Genomic DNA, 10,933 nt, shown 5'->3' with positions numbered 1-10,933 from the left:
CCTTTGGTAACATTAGAGCCACTGTTCCATTTCATGTACTGAAGATGAAGATAATGCTGACCCCTTGAATTTATCATCCTAGATAAAATGATTCCATGTCCTTTTATCTTTTATCAAAGGCAGATTTACAAGGTAGACAATTAAGTACTGTGGTTACATATGGCTTTTTTTCCTCTCACCTGAATTTTTTTTGGAGAGGTTTTTTGGTATAGGGCAAGTGTGCTCACCAGAAAGACAGAGAGAAACAGAGAGACAGAAAGCGAGAAATCACCCCCCAGGGGGATGGCTACACCACAATCCTTTCTCCTCCATTCTCATCTTGCGATCTTGGGCACGCACGCACATGCGCCCGGCCTGAGTTTACACTACTGGGTCTGGGCCTTGAACTATGGTCGACTACATGGGAGTCCAATGACATAGCCATTATGCAAACTGCTGGTCCCCCTGAGTTTTACCACTAACTAACTGGTTAACTTTTGAAAGATCTTTTAAATTCTATATATTGAATTTTGTATGATTAAACTACATTTCGTTCCATAATTTTACCTCTCCTAGTTTCCCACATTAGCCACTTTCTGGTACTGTCAGTTATTCACATGTCTTTTAATTTCAGTATACCCTATATTCCTGTAAGATGGAAAGATGGAATGGGAAGCTAGGGTAGGGGTGAGTCCAGCTTAGAAACTGTCAGACAATTAAAGATGTAACTAAATAGGAATAGATTAACATAAATTGCTTAGGTATAGACAAAACTTCGTGAACCATGGTTTTAGGAACTGAGTGTGATTTCTTATTTGTGAGATAATTCAGAAAAATTATGTATACATATATTTAAATAAGTGATTCATATTTTGAATTGATGCTGAAACCTTACTACTTTAAGGATACCAATGGACAGTCTATTTGTAAACTGTAATTAATATTTTCGGAAAGCAAATTACAATCACTGATTTCAACTTGCATATTTATTTACCACAGCAATTGAAAAATGCTTGTAGCTCAGGAAAATGACATTATCTACATTGCCATAAGTTACACTGATAAGCTTTATATCTCAGTTGCATTACAGCATATTATTTGTAGACATATATAAATGACCCAAGTGACTTAAAGGTCTCCTATAATGTTACAATAAGAATTTCTTAGTTTCGTGGGAGGAGATCATTTTTTTTTAAGGAACTAATTCCATATCGTTACCAGTTATATTGGTCTTACACATGCATTTTTGCTTATGACTGTGATTAAAGACATACAAATATTTTGCTTTTAGCAAGGATGGTACTTTCAACTTGCTTTTTGGCATTGTCATCTGACTTAAATACTCTAATCCTTTTGTCATCAGTTCTCAGTGTACAATGCTTGGCAAAATCCAGTGACTTCGATGAATAAACCAAAGTCTTCACATGATCCAGCGGCTTTAAGCTGCCAGTTTTCATACCCTGGTTTTGAAGGAAGTGAAGGAGTTGAATTGGCAGAGAGAAAGCTGAATCTGCCAAGGCTCAGAATAAAGAACTCTCAAAACCTAAGTGTGAAGGAAATCAGGTGCTAGGAGAGAGGGTCAGCAGCCTTTCTACAATGCAAGGACATTTTCAGAGCATTTATACTTCCCTATAAAACCCCAGTTTGTCTGATGCTCATTATTTCCTGCTACCTTTCCATCTTCGCATGACCCCGCCTTGCTGTTATTTGTGTGGGGGTGGTGTTTTTTTTTTTTTTTAAAGTTTATTCATTTTTTTTCCCCATGGCTAAGATACACACACACACACACACACACACACACATTGTCTGATGCTCATTATTTCCTGCTACCTTTCCATCTTTGCATGACCCCGCCTTGCTGTTATTTGTGTGGGGGTGGTGTTTTTTTTTTTTTAAAGTTTATTCATTTTTTTTTCCCCATGGCTAAGATACACACACACACACACACACACACACACATGCCACCCAAACGGGGTATCATGATCCACCCCCAGCTCCAGTCAGCGCTGGATCACAGACATGTGTATGCCTGGTGCACTCAGGGAGGACTCCAGACCTGAACCTGGAAAATTCCCTGTGGGTCAGCCTTGCAGAGTATTGTAATTTACCAGTGTGCCAGCTCCTGATATTTTTGTTTTTGTTTTCTTAGGGAGGATCTTGCTATGTTACAATTCTCCTGCCTCATCCTGTTAAATAGCTAAGATCACTGGCACATGTCACCATGTCCCGGAACTGAATCCAGGCCTCCCACATGGCCTCAGTGTGCTCGTCAGCCCCATAAAATGTGGCTAGGCTTCCTTGCTATTATTTATCAGCCTCTAGGACTTCTGCATAGACTTGAGCACCTAGATCAATATCTCCCTCTGATTATTGACTATCCTGTCACTTTTCTGATAATCCAACTGCTGGTAGCCAAGACTTCTCAACTTCCATTCTGGATCATGGTCCCTGCTTTCCTTTGGCAATAAAAAGTTCTGTTCAATTTTCTACACCTTCCTATCTCTTATTAGGTAATTCTCTCTTACACAAATTTTTCAACCTCATCGGAACACAAGGTCTCTATATCTTTTTCCTATATTCAAGTATCCTGTCTTTTCTTAGCATCTTTTATGTAGTTTATATGACGGTATTTTAATCTGTTTCTATTCATTTAACTCAACTTCTTTGATTTGATGTCTTCCAGCTCCCAACCTGGCAAAAATTCTCATACTGAAGCCATCCCGTGTTTATTATTTTCAAGATTAGGTTTGGCCTGTGGGCTCAGCTACTGTTCCAGCATGGAACATATTGATGAGTTATTTATGGTCACCAGCCACAGCTGAGTCCTCTATTCTACTCACTGATTTCCCCTTTTTAGGTAAACTCTCTCATTTCCTTTCTAACAACTATCTTGAGCTTATTCACTCTTATAAAACATTCAGTCCAGTGGCTTTTCTCTCACCCTTAGTAAACAACATTGAAATCTTCAAATACTTCCTTCCTCCCCATTAAGACAGCTAACAAACTAACTTACACCTGCACCCATCCTTCCGTACTTCTCTTAAGTACAAGAAGTCCATCCTCTCCTATCTGAAGCTAACCACGCCACTGGTATGATAAATCCTTTCTCTTTTTTTGGAGAGGTTTTCGGTATAGGGCACGTGCGCTCACCAGACAGAGAGAGACATAGAGACAGAAAGTGAGAAATCACCCTCCAGGGGGGATGGTCACACCGCAATCCCTTCTCCATTCTCTTCTCAGGATCTTGGGCAAGCACACACACGCGCCCGGCGTGAGTTCTAAGCCACCGGGTCTGGGATGCGAACTGTGGTCGACTACATGGGAGTCTAGCGACATAGCCATTACGCTAACTGCTGGTTCCTGATAAGTCCTTTCTATCCTGCTCCTTCAGGAACTGCACTTTACCAACTTTCTTCTATTTTCTATCTCTTAATTGCTATTGACATGTTCTCATCAGCATTGAGATATACTGACGTCTTACTCAAAAGACAAATAAAAGCAAAGACAAACTTCTCTCAACCCCACATTCTCTTCTAGATACTAGTGTGTGCTTTTCCTTTGTGTATATACTCATGGCCTCCATTCCTTCACTTATTCTCTCAACAACTCTAATCTATCTACTGCTGTCATTGCAGGCAGAATTTGATACTGCTAATCCTAAATCCTCTGGTTTTTCTCTCTGGTTTCTAAGGGGCTCCAGGTAGACATGCTTTTTTTTTTTTTCTTCTTTTGAGAGGTTTTTGCTATAGGGCGCGTGCGCTCGCCAGACAGAGAGACACAGAGAGACAGAAAGTGAGAAATCACCCCACAGGGGAAATGGCCACGCCGCAATCCCTTCTCCTCCATTCTTCTCTCGGGATCTTGGGCACGCATGCACACGCGCCCAGTGTGAGTTTAAGCCGTTGGGCCCGGGACTCGAACCACTGTCGACTACATGGGAGTCCAGCAACATAGCTATTACGCTAACTGCTGGTCCCAATCCATGGGATTCTTGACAGTCATGGGAGAAGTCTAGCCAGATAACAAGGAACACTGCTAAATGGCATGACCTTAGCGAGTGCCCCATCTAGGGTCTGGCCACTAGTTTGGTTGGGTTATTGAGAGGCAGTTCATTGGTACACTACTGAACTGTTTTCAGAAAGAACATCAATTTTCAAACTCCTAAGGAAATGAGTGCACAAAACCCAGAAACAATTTATTTCTAAAGCTAAAGTGTAATTTTCAGGACCAGCAGTTAGTGTAATGGCTATGTCGTTGAACTCCCATGTAGCTGACCATGGTTCGAGTCCCCAACCTGGTGGCTTAAACTGACGTCAAGCGCGTGTGTGTGCCTGCCCAAGATCCCGAGAGGAGAATTGAGGAGAAGGGATTGTAGCATGGCCATCCCCCCTGGGGGTGATTTCTTGCTTTCTATGTAATTTTCAAGTATATTTTATTTGCATAAGAAAATGACATGGAAGGTAAAAATATCAGAAAGTTGCTAATGGTGATTTAGAAGTGGCCAAGGGGTTTTATGTATGATACACTGTGCAATTACACCAAGTCTTACCACCAGCATTGTCCACTGCCACCCTAGAAGGGACTCTAAAGGCAGTATTTCCAAAGCCTTGAGAGGGACATATCCCTCTTTCAACCATATTAGATTGTGATAAAGATGATTCCCATTTGGGGACCAGCAGATTGTGTGATGGCCACATTGCTGAACTCCCATGTAGTTATCCGCAGTTCAAGTCCTGAACCTGGTGGCTTAAACTAACGCCAGGCATGTGTGCGTGTATGCCCAAGATCCTGAGAGGAGAATGAAGGAGAAGGGATTGCGTCATGGCCATCCTCCCCCCGGGGGGGTGATTTTTCGCTTTCTATCTTTCTTTCTGTCGAGTGCATGCACCCTATAGCAAAAACCTCTCTTCCCCCAAAAAGATGATTCCCATTTAAATACTCAACCACTCTGATGTTAAGCATTTTCTAGTGTAAATATTGAGAAATAATAAATTATTTTAAAGATATATTATGAACATACTAAATATCATGTTCATATTATTTGTTGGCTACCTCTTGATGTTTTGGGAAGCTTTTCTGAATTAGGACAGCTAATCAAAATACACTAAAACAAAGAGCCTCCAAAGCCATTGATCAGCTCCCTTCATATTGTCTCTGTTATCAAATAAAAGCAATATTTATGTTTTTGGAAAAATGCAAATCCTGCTATGAGAGAGCAATATGAAACTTCCATGTCTAGACAAACTACTGAGATAGAAATGCCTAATTAAAATAAAATAGTTATGCTTCTCTGCTCCACTATTCACTGTATTTGTAAATTAAAAATGAGAGAAAAATTCTCATCTCACAGGCTTCCCTTAATAGACTCTGGCAAAATATTCAAATTGACCTTTACTATGAACTGAACTCTCTCCACTAAGAAATAATTTGTTTCCTAAGAAACCCAACATATCATTTAAGAATGCCATGACCATTTAAAATCACAACGGTCACTACAGAAAGTCATTCACTCATTCTTTGCAAATGTAGGTGAAATAAGACCACATAATAGAGAATAATCATCCATGTTTCTAGGAGCAATTTTGAAATAAAATGTGTAAATATGTTTGATGACCCAGATTTCAAACGTATGTTCTTTTCTGCATCTCTGTCACTATTAATTATTGCTCAATTTTTCATAAGTTGGTCATCATTTAATTCACTATCACTGGTTCCTCATCTACTCACTCGGATGAGCTAAAGGTAGGCATTAATGACTAATATTGTACTGAATATCAAATAATGTCTCACATCTAGATAAACACTGGATTTGCTAGAGTTTTATGCTGGTATCACATTCAATTAATTTTCTTTTTTTCATATTCAATTACTTTTCTAAAAACAACCTGCATCTTCACTTTTCTTTCAAGAGATTCAACTATGGATTATATGATACCCAAAGGGCTAGATTTAACTACAGGAAGAGGTCTGTATGATTAGTGAAAATATTTGGTTATTTGGGAGACAGTATAGCATGGTAGTTATCAATATGGGCTTTCTAGAACTTAAAATGTTTGGCACTGTCCAACTCTGACACCATGGAATCCAGGACAAGTTAATAATGTCTCCGTACTTCAATTTTTTCAAGTAAAAATGGGATCTATTCATCTTGTTAAAATAACAGTGAGTATTAAATGAGAAAATGCATGTAATGTGCTTACCATGGTATCTGGCATGTAATAAATGCCTATAATGTTAATATATATGACTTTCCTAGTTCCCCTGACACTCGAATTTCATTGAAATCAGCTATATTCATCACTCTAAAATACTATAGATTCTGCATATGGACTTATTTATCAATAATGGTATATTTAAAAAATAGTAAGTCTTTCAAGGTGGTAGTTTCCACAATATAATTTATAAGACTTTAAGTGATATTCCTAGTCTACAAAGGGGACTTTCCCTCATCTCTAGAACCTCACCATGACGTCAAGTTTTAAGTATCTTTCTGAAGCCTGAACAGAGCTGTTCTGGGGAGATACTGATGGTGTTATTCTCTTCATATATCATGTGTTGAGACACTTCAGAATGCCACACTAACTTCTATATTAAGCTAACCTTTCTCTAAACCACAAGTCATGAGATTTGGGGGAGGTGACATTTGACTTTACTACCTGTAAATGACCTTTCTTTGATTCAATTCCCTTTTCCATGGCACAAACTCTCTTTCAGGGTTATCAAAGAGGAAATGACTGCCCAGTACTATCCCTGTAAGACTCTTTATTTAATTTCTAAGTTGCTACCATCCAACTATAAAAAAGAAGGCAGAATCCCTGGATTCTTTTCCAGTATTTTCTGTTGATAATACATTCTGCTACTTTCTCTACTCAGTATGGGATCCTTAAGGAAGTGATTAGGCTTTGTTATACTGTGAACAAAATTTCCTTTACAATAAACCAAAGCTTCTCCCAACCACTAGTCATGTACCTGGACAAGCTTTTAATAGGATTAAAAGGCACTGGTATAACAAATTGGTTCTTTTAACCTGTATGCACTTTGCTTGAAGAGTTTAGAACTCTCCAGCAGAATCCAAACTTTGGTATTCCGGATTTTTAGGCTAGTCTGTCCTATTTTCACCTCCTAGGTTCAAAGTCAAATGATCATTTTTGGTTTTCCCCAGCAAAAATAAATGAATAAATAAATAAAATAAAAATAAATTAATATTGTGCATTTCAGCTGCTAAAAACCACTCTAAGTTATAGAGAGTGTTTTCATCCTGGATCTACATTAATGTTTACTAGAAAACACCTTTCATATCCTCCATCCTTAAGCTATGTCTTCAAAGCTGAATTGTATCTTTTTTGTTCTTGTATTAACACTTTCTTGGGGATTCCAATAACTTCACTGTACCTTTTGTGTCCTAAAAACTCACAATTCCTTAGAAGAATGTTCTTCCCACTGCCTTTTAGAGTTGGTTTTCAAGCATCACCACTTGACCAAGCTCAAAGCTCTTTCATTTTTGCATTAAGGGAACTCATTTCCTCAAATTCAGAACACATCTGCTTTTCAAAAGAAACTGTGATGAATTTTAATGACATCTGTCAAATATCAGTGCCTTAATTTTATTCAGAAATCTGTCCAGTCCTCTCCTTCTTTGTCTTAGTTTAACTTGCAAACTTATAATTCTCATTTAGGACAGAGATAGCTTATCCTCTACATCAAAACATGCTCTCTAGAAGTAATCTGGCACTATTCTATCAAACAGTAAGTTTAAATTGTAACATTACCTTCACTAGGGACATGGGTATTTGCCCAAGAGGCTGTGTCTAACTACAAAGTGACACTTAAGAATTGTTAGAAGATACTGTTTCAGGTTGATGGAATAAGAAGACCCTTACCATGTGGGATTTACCTGAAAACTGAAGAGATCCCAAACTATTTGTGTGCTCAGGGAGGCAAAATTAGAAGGTTTTAATATGCTTTACTTATGAACTAAATTTCATTTCTTAAGAGAATTTTTTCTTTGAAATTATGGTTCCATTTCTGGCATCCCATTGGCACTATGCTTCTTCATAGTGCCAATGTAGGTCAACAGGAGAAAGTGAGACCATTGTTCCATATCCCACTTAAAAAGAGAACACTACTTCAAAGACAAGAACACTTGACAAAAATAAGTTATCAGGTTTAAAACATGGTGCCTACATGTGCTTGTTAATTTTTGCTTTTTCAAGGATTCAAATTATTTTAGAGCACCTACTCTGAAGGATAATATTCTATATCTAGCACAAAAAAGCTATCTAAATAAAAAAATGAGTATGTAATTAGTTTCCAAAAATTTCTTCTTTTTTGATATTAGGAAAGAACTGCAATTTTTCAAATTGTCCCCTCCTACTCTCTGCTAAAAACAAAATCAAAAGTTTAAAACATGGAGTTAATTCTTTGAGCAAACAAAAATAAGATTTTTATCCAAATTTCTTTCAAGGGCACTTAGGGCTTTTAAATCTAAATCAGATATACCATTGAAAGAATACAAAACCAATACTCCATAGTGTACTTTTTTAGCTACCTGGCTTTTAAAATTTCCTTTTGCTAATTACACTTAGTGGTTATAAAATTAAACCTGTTGCATTCCTTGGGAGCCATCCTGATTCACAAACTGCCAAGGAAACATGACCTAATTTGTTTATCAGAGGGGTCATGAAAGTATTTTACTCAAAATTGCATTTTACAGACAATTTGAACCATTTTTATTTCTAATAGTTTTAAAATTCAATTTATAGTATCTACGAAGAGGTTCATAACCTTCATATGGGCCATAAGCCAGAGCTGACCTGTCAAGGATCTTTGCAGCCAAGATGTGACCAAATCCTTTACAGAATCAGATAGATCTTTATATCCTACCTTTTTCTTTCCTTCACAAGAGAATCTAATAGATGGAAACTGGGTGAGTATGTGACTTAATCTGCATTCATCCATTCAGTGTTTGAGTATCAGTTCATGTCAAACATTCTGCTAGATCTCAGAAGACAGTGCTTATTAGAACAGACATAATTCTTGCCTTTAAAAAGACACATTCCAGCCAGCCCCATGGCCTACTCATTAAGAAAGCTGGATTCTACAAGGTCAACCATGGGGTTCGAAACCCAGCCCAAGAGGCTTGAAAAACATGCTAGGTGGGTTTGCCCAAATCTACACAGGATATAGAGATAAAGGAGAAGGGATTGTGGTGTGATCATGCTCCACTGTGAGGTGCTTTTTCCCTTTTACTCTCCTTCTCCTCTCTGCAAGCACGAGCACCCTCTGGTAAACTAAAAAAGAAAAAAAAAAAAAAAAAGGCAAACACATCCCAGGAGAGAGACAGATTTTAGGACTCAATACTTGAATAAAATATTTACATATTGTGACATGAAGGAAATATGCATTGTGTAAAGACAGGAATTGTGCTGGGAAGAAATAGTTTTCATAGGAAGGCACAGAAAGGATGAGAAAAGAACCAGTTATGTGAAACACAGTGAAGTACGTTTTCTTCTTCCTGTCAGCCCCTCCCTAAAGTGAAAATTTAACTCTCCAATTGGCTCCATTGCCAGTGAATATGGTACTCCACTTTCCTGGCAGTATATTTTCAAGCACTGTGGAAGAACATACTAATATGTACTTTAAAAGGTATATCGTGTAGTTATGGCAAAGGAAAGACACAAATGCATCCTTTAATCACTATCAAAATACTGTCAAGAGAAATAACGAGCAAAAGTAATTACTATAGTTTACAGAAGGATTTCTTCCCACAGTGGATTTCACTGTAAATTGTAGCACCAGGGCTATGGACCCCAGCGGCATGAAACAGAATTCCCAAACTTAGTATGTAAACTTAACCTTGACTTCTCTGAATAGGACACACCATGATCCGCAAATGACAAAGGAATTTGAGATATTACAAAAAGGCAAGCTGTTGCCAAGGTGGTCTAATTCTCACAGGGGGTGGTGGAATCTTTGCCATCCTAGAATCTGGCATCTATCACCCCCTGCCCAACCAAATTTTCCATTTTGGGGGAGGGAGAATATAAACCATCTGAAGGCTTAGCCACTAGAGGGAGAAAGTGTGCCTCTGGAGACCAGGGAGCCAATGAAAATAATACATGTAAAGGATAGGTTTCAAGAAAGCTAAGTTAAACTGATCAGCCAGAGCAAGGGCTATTTCAACGACGTAGCTTTGGGGGGAATCTGAGGATGTATCTTAAAGTCATCACTGGATCCTCTTCTACCAAAGAATGAAACAGCTTCAAGTGTGAAGATACTCTTTTTAAAGTGTTCTAATTCATCTTTTCTAAGAATCTTTGTAAGTTTGTAGAAACTTAAGTACTTATGCTTAGTACTTAGGAGGGCTTTCCAATAATCTAGAGTTCCATCACCCTTTACATACCAAGGTATTTACATACTATGAACATTTCAACTTTCTGAGGCAATTTAAAAAAAAATTGCCATCTATCAGCATGATTAGAATGACTCGCATATTCTCTTGTTTGGTCTTTCCCTACTTTAGGAAAAGTACTTTTATTTAGATTACTGGCATGTAGGTTAAAAAAGTTTGGTTTGTCAAAATGTTAATTCATAGAAACTGCAATTTTTCTTAAAATTATCAGAAACTTGTTGCAAACCTGAACCCAAATGATTTACTCGTATTTGTCGTAAAACACCAATGATAATTCTCCATAAGAAAGTCTATTAATATAATTGTTTAATAAGTATAATGTATGGCATAAGCTTTAAAAAAACTCATTACAAAATTTAAACTTAAATACAGTATTAAAAATACATGATCTCCATTATTTATTGTGCGTCCACGTGAATGAAGTCCTTTCCCCCACCAAACTGTAAAGACATTTCCCCCAAATTTCCCAAACGTATAGCACAGTGCTTAAGATAGAGCTGATGATTTTATTTTCAATGTTTCATTTCTCTTTTCTCAGCAGGA

General features: G+C 37.7%; 1 protein-coding gene across 2 annotated transcripts in view; it reads left to right on the top strand.

Annotated features, from left to right (window-relative positions):
- The window catches only part of IKZF2 (IKAROS family zinc finger 2), a 207,351-nt gene that overhangs the window by 9,612 nt on the left and 186,806 nt on the right, over window positions 1-10,933 (top strand). The window lies entirely within an intron of this gene.

This window comes from Tupaia chinensis, unplaced genomic scaffold, assembly GCF_000334495.1.
Source record: "Tupaia chinensis unplaced genomic scaffold, TupChi_1.0 Scaffold000018_1, whole genome shotgun sequence".
Lineage (NCBI taxonomy): Eukaryota > Metazoa > Chordata > Mammalia > Scandentia > Tupaiidae > Tupaia > Tupaia belangeri.
This window is presented reverse-complemented; position numbering and strand designations above follow the sequence as displayed.